Source organism: Solenopsis invicta, chromosome 3, assembly GCF_016802725.1.
Source record: "Solenopsis invicta isolate M01_SB chromosome 3, UNIL_Sinv_3.0, whole genome shotgun sequence".
Taxonomy (NCBI): Eukaryota; Metazoa; Arthropoda; class Insecta; order Hymenoptera; family Formicidae; genus Solenopsis; species Solenopsis invicta.
The window spans coordinates 27161226-27167989 of NC_052666.1; positions in this window are offsets into that span (position 1 = coordinate 27161226).

Sequence of the window (6764 nt, forward strand, 5' to 3'; positions counted from 1 at the left end):
TTCGCATCGACTGTCATATGGCACGCTTCGGCTACCTGTTTATATCCGCGCTACCTATTTATATCCCCATTTAATTTACAAACGGTAATTGCGTAATTGTACTCAATCCCTTCCCTGCCGCTCCTCCTCGCATCGTTTGCAACTATTGTAATCCTTCGTAACAATGGTCGGTTGCCGTGTTTAACAAACGGCGAGTGTAGATCGTGTTCCTAGATACACGCGATCTGATAAAGCTCTAAATCTGAGAAAGACAACGATCATAAGATATTCGCGCGTTGAAATATTATAACCAATAATCGAAATATGTTCTTCGACTTATTTAGCGTTAATGGGAATAACAATTCACGGCTCGTTTTATTTTAAAATAAGATAGTCTCGCTCTTTAACCTTGGCATGCACGGCAAAGTGACACAGTTTCGCGCGCACGAGAAGAAATTCCCAATTTTTAGAATTCCGTGACGGCGCTGCGGCGCGCCAACATCATTCACACTCATCCGTGAAAATTCGTAAAATAGAGCGGCGACTAAGTAGACTAGACTAGGAACGTGCTCGTCGAGATTTAAAAATGTAGCCGTGTCGGATCGCTTAAAGCGTGACGTCTTCAAATTATTATGGGGTATTTTTTCGTCCAAAACTCCTATGCGTTAAAGCGCCGACGTGTCGTGAATAATTTTTTGTGATGTTTTTTTGTTTTGTCTTCTTCTGGCAGCGCCGCATGTCGCGTCGTTTTTTTTTTATTTTTTTTTTATTTTATTTTTATTTTTTTTAAATTAAAAGCTTGTCGATTAGTAAAGTTATCAGTTAGAGTGATTTGAACGTGTTTTATGTCCACAGTTATATTTCTGTTGAAAAAATTCAACGGAGAAAATTGATTATTAAAATTTATTTAAAATTACACAAATTTTATCCCTTTAAGATAAAAATTTGAAATTAAGTAAAGTGTGTAATAATAAATTAATTTACACGAATATTTTTTTCATTGAAGGAAAAATACATTTGTGTATTCTTTAAATAAATATTAGATTTAATTTTTTTTAATCGAAAAATTATTCAATTATTTTAATTGTTATTAAAAAAGGAGTAAATAATTCGAGTATGTAATTATTAAAAGGTACATACATTTGTATCGATCAAATTGCAATAGCATCAAATTAAAATTTAAATAGCAATATTTCCATTCTAAAATGAATTAATTATTATTTTAAGCGACGCTTATTTTTTTTAATGAAAACAGTGCAAAAAGTGCGTAATAATAGCTTATTGAAAATTGAAATGCAGGAAACAAAATTATTCAAGGCACATTCATCTTACAATTTATTTCATAATGATGATAAATCGAAATAATAACACGTAATAAATTCGGCACGTGCGCCAGTGTTCACATATATGTAAACACATCTATTTTTTTAACATCGAATCTTTTCAAGCCACAGGATTATATTCTTACGTCCCTTCTTAACGAAAGTGACCATTGTCATCACCGGCGTCACGCCTCTCGACGACGCCACTGTTGGCGTTGTCGATTTCTGACCATCGCTACAATATAATTATCCAGGGGCAGTTCTTTGACCCCGAAACCTCAGGTCAGTTTGAACTCGAAGTTGTTGATTACCTTATAGCCAGCACTATCTTTACTAATGTAAAACGAAAGAACAAAAAAATGTTCATTGATGCGTCATTTGGCGTACTTTTGCAAGTCTTCTTTATATTATTCATGTATATATGTGCGATTAAAAGGAAACATTCGAATCGCAGAATGTATGGCGCGTTCTCGGATACTTCACATACATATACTGCACACACAGACACATACACACACACCATCATCATCATCATCATCTATTTAACGTCCATTTAGGACGATGAGTTCGCAGCGATGGAACATAGGTTGGACTATGTTTCTCGGGCCTAGTGCTACGCGCTCCCTGTCATTGATGTCGAACGAAAGGCATTTCGCGAAGTGGTTTGTCACCGATCAGTGGCCGGAGCGATGAGAAGACGTAGCAGGCGACGTAGCAATGGTAGTAGTAAGAGTAGCAACGGAGAGTGTGCCGTTTCTTATCACGGTGGCATCGACAACCGTGAAAGATCTCCTTTTCAAGGTGGATAGGCTCTCTCTCTCTCTTCCTTTCTCTCTTTCCTTTCTTTTCTCCATCGTGTCCCTCCTTTCACCCCTTACCCCCACTAGGATCTATCTCTCCTCCAAATAGGTCTTGTAGTACTTAGGGTTCATCAAGATAACTCTCCGGCCTGGCTTTGTGTCTCTTCCAAGAGAACGCTGCAAGCAGAGGTGGTGGTGGATCGAGAGCAGTGGGACGGAAGGGCGGGGTAGAACATATTGTACGGATGCTGCGCGTGGTTTATGTTTTGGTCTCTCCGAGAAGCGAGAGAGCTATCTTTCGGAGCTCTCCTCGTCTCTCTCACCGCGCCGTGACACACTGGATAAGTGCAAGGAACGCATTGTAGAGACTTCGCGGATCGTTGATCCGCGCCCGAAACCTGTCAGGGCGACATTGCTCGCTCCACCACCGCCCTTCGCCCCCGTCTTCTTTACACATGCACACGCGCGCACACGTTTGCCGATGAAACTGTTCTATTGTCGCGCGAGATGCTCCTGATAAGTTAAAGTGGTGACCGTACGCAAGATGATCTGTTAACAATGTAAATATTTTCACTACACGTTTGTGGAAGATTCCCGCAGAGCGAACTGAAGTTATCCCATTTGCATTGAAAGTACGGAAAGGTAATAGACTCATGAATTGTGTCGAATGAAAAATACGATTTACAATAAAATTTGTATAAATTATTTGAAATGAGTCGTGCTGAAACGAATGTCGCTTCGAATAGACATTCTTCGTCCGACGTTCGTTTCACTAGAATTTTTTGGGTTCGTTCTACATTATGAACGGGAAAGCGAAACAAGCCATTATGTACAACAAATTACGGCAGACAGTGCGCTCTTCATTACACGGGCAAAAAGGTAGCTCGTTAACTCTTACGAGCTCTTTGGCGGGAGTACGTACATACAAAGTAACGATAATCCGGACATCTCCGCTTCGGGCGTATCACTCCGGCCTTTCGAGAAAAAAATAAATTATTCTTGAACAAGATTCCAGTCGGAGGAAAAAACAAAGATAACTATGATAAAAGAAAAGAGAGAGAGAGAAAAAGAGAGAGAAGAGGGGAGGGTAGAGGCTCAAAGCGTGCTAAACTTTCGGCCGTAGAAAACGCATCGTCGTGTCGGTGCATTAACGTAATCACAGAGATGCCAGGTGCCGCTCTGCGCCTCCCTCTCTCCTTCATCTCATACCCTCCTTCTTTTTTCTACTCTCTTAAACCGTCCGTTTTCCGGATGGACCCTGCGTGCACCACAGTCCATCCGCGTTTACAACGCGTTTCCGACACGCGTCCGTGCGCAATTAAAACAAAGCGACTAGAAAAAAAAAGAACCCACCTACCGTCACCTCCCAACGACCCGTGTGCGCGCCATGTCCGGACCATCAATATGGGGAGGCGAGCGAGCGGGCTTAAGTGGCTCTGTGACTCTGCAAGAATTCAATTTTTATGGCCCGAAAATACAAGGTTGACCGACGTGAACGATACCCGGTCGGTCCCTTTAGCGCCGATTATCGAGCGCCGTACGTTATCACGTTGCCATCTGACAAATTCGATGAACTGACACAATCGAGGAAGATCTGATCAAAATATAGGACACAAATGCCAAATCGTTATCTTAGTGGAATATGCTTATGACAGTGAGTGTAAAAGGTATTTCTACAAAGGATATTTTGTTAAAATCCCATTTTTAGAAAATAAATATTAATTAGCAATTTATTAATATCGAGTACATGCACATGTATAGAGGGTAGACCAGCGAATCAGACTTGTTTCTCTTTAAAAGATAATAAAAAAACTAATTTTGTTATTTTTATTATAAGTTCTAAACATTAACATCTTAAGTTTTATATATTAAAATAAACATGTTTTTTGGGGAAAAAAATAAAGAAAAAGAAATTATCAATTTGAACTTTCTAAAACTAAGGTTTTAAAAAATCTCCTAGACGAATACTTTTTACACTCATCGTACATACAATTTATTGACTCTATCGTTATCGATCTCTAGTCTAGATCATCGAGATACGAAAGATATTAATAGTTGTCGTAATCTAATTACCTCTAATTACTTCTAGAATGCTAATGGATATTATCTGTGACATCGGTGCAGCTTCTAATTAATTTTTCATCCTTCTTTTTACTCTTCGCAATTATTAACAATCAGAATTATATTGTGTATTATTATTTCTACAACACCCATTTGCGACTGTATAATTTTATTTATATTATAACACACGTATGCATATACGCATGCACATCGTACAGAAGAAAATGAGAAAAAAATTACGCTTATTCGTGCAAAAAAAAAATTAGTAATTCTACACGAGAGAAATCGAGTTCCTCCCGAATAAAGTCTACATTCTTAGCCCGGAGGAAAGAGCGGTCACGAGATAAGAATTTATCAAGGCCGTTGGAATTAATCTGGCATTAATTCTAATCGCCCCGGCGATTTATTAGGAGACGGTAAATCTGCCAGGAACTTCTAAAGAAGTAGGAAAGTTCCCTCGCCGTCGCGCGAAGTCGTAAGGAACTTCAGGCTGCGGAGGAGAGAAGGGTGAGAGGCTCGATTTTGGCTTCTTTAATTAACTGCCCTCGAATCACGAAATCTTCGTAAAATTTATGTCTATTCATCCTTTAGTCGTGATAAATATACTCAATGTCACCCATGCGGAAGATCCTGTCGCCAAGTCCGCGCGATAGTCCCCGTTACAAAACAAAAAAACAAAAAAAAAACGTATGCGGTTAATGTGACGACACTGCCCCTGCAACTACTTGTATTTTAAATCAACGTCATTAGGGAAACATGTTGTTAGCAAAATGACGTGTCATATCTACATATACTTGTCATAGTTTCTCGGCCGTTAGTGATTCGTCGAACATGTTAACCTGTTTGCTTCTCCGAACTGATAAGCATCGTAATGATCGTGGCATTAGCCTTGAGGCTAATGGATGCATTTAACAAAAATGCAAAGCGCAATTAAGAAGGCTGCAGCTCGTTAATTATGCCGTCTCTTTCACTTCGTAATTCCCGCTGAGTGAGTGAAAATATAATGTGAATATTCTATTGCTGTCTCGATGAGTTTTTCTGCTCTCGTATATATCACCGTATCTGTCACCGATTGCTGCATCATATTGTTTACAGAGTTATCTGGCTAAGGTGTTTCTCGTTCTACATTTCTTTCCTGTTTGATCGTTTACGCACTTGTGTACGTATGACGTATACAAGTTAGATAGCTGTAGAAAACAACTGTAGAAGAAAAAAGAAATTTACGGTGATATCATATCTGAAATTATCGATAACAATTATTCTATATCACAAATTTGGTCTGTCGTGTGAATCGATTAACTTGAAAGTTCAACGAAACAAAACGGTATCTTTAAAAATAAATATCAATATTTGTAAGAGTTAAGAAAAGATCCAGAGACAAATCTTTATATGTAAGTTTTTATCCAAATAAAACTATACATTAACATGCGAAATTATTCTCACGAGAGAGGGAATTAAAATATTATCTCTTGAAAATTTTTACATCGTCAAATAATAAACGGTTAAATACCCGTACAACTTTGTTATCAACGGATGTTGAAGAAAAATAACTGGCATGCTTTTCTGCAGTACTTCGAATACAGGTGATGTAATAGCATTTAAAATGCTAATTAATCTACTTTCGCTGTCATTGTATAAATTCATAACATTCAATTGGCATTTTTTTCTTAATTGTCTACTCAGCATGCATTATAACAGATGGATTGCAAAGAAATTTAAAAATGGAATCTTATTTTTTTTCTCACGTATATTGATCAATGCCAAAGCCTAAAGACAAACGGCATATGTGGTGCAATTCTGCAAATCTGTAATATTCACGGAAAAGAGAAAAATTGAAATATATTAGAATCTGTAACTAGCGTTTATCTTTAAGTTCACGCGGATCTCTGAATAATCTGTGGCAGCATAATCCATTATTCACAAGTTTCGAGAGCAAAGTTTTTCCAAGAACGCGTCTACGTTTTCAAGGTGGACGGCAAACCGCGGCAACAAAAAGAAATCTGAAGAAAAAGTTATTATCGGCGCGAATTTGACTTTTGGGAGGGCGGTCGGCGTTGTCGAAAGAAAAAAAAAAGGAAACGGCATCCCGCATTATCTGAAAGGAGACCCTGGAGAACTGCTGCTCCAGTCTTCTTCGGTGTGCTTTTTTTCCCCTCTTCTCTACTCTCTCTCTATTTTCGCTGCTTCCTACCTCCGTCCACACTCACACAAATGTGTTCACTTACTTTTTCCAAACGCGAGTCTTTTATCCGAAATCCCTTATCGCCGGTTACGCCGGTCAATGAAGGAGGAATTGTGATTTTCTGCATGAAAGAGGTTATATGAAAAATGTATAGTCACATCCAGTCCCCCCCCCCCCACGCCGTATACATTTATATTTAGAATTTATTATTTTAATGTATTATATTAATTTTGCTAATATTAATTTGGAATTTTTTGGAATTGAAAAGTCTCATGTAGATTTTTATACAATTAAGGAACGCTTTTTTTATTTACCTAATAAAATTTATATAGAATACAGAATGTCGATACGTATTTTGCATAACAATTACGAGATATGATGAAAAAATTTAATCTGCAAAGATAACAATTTCTTAGATAA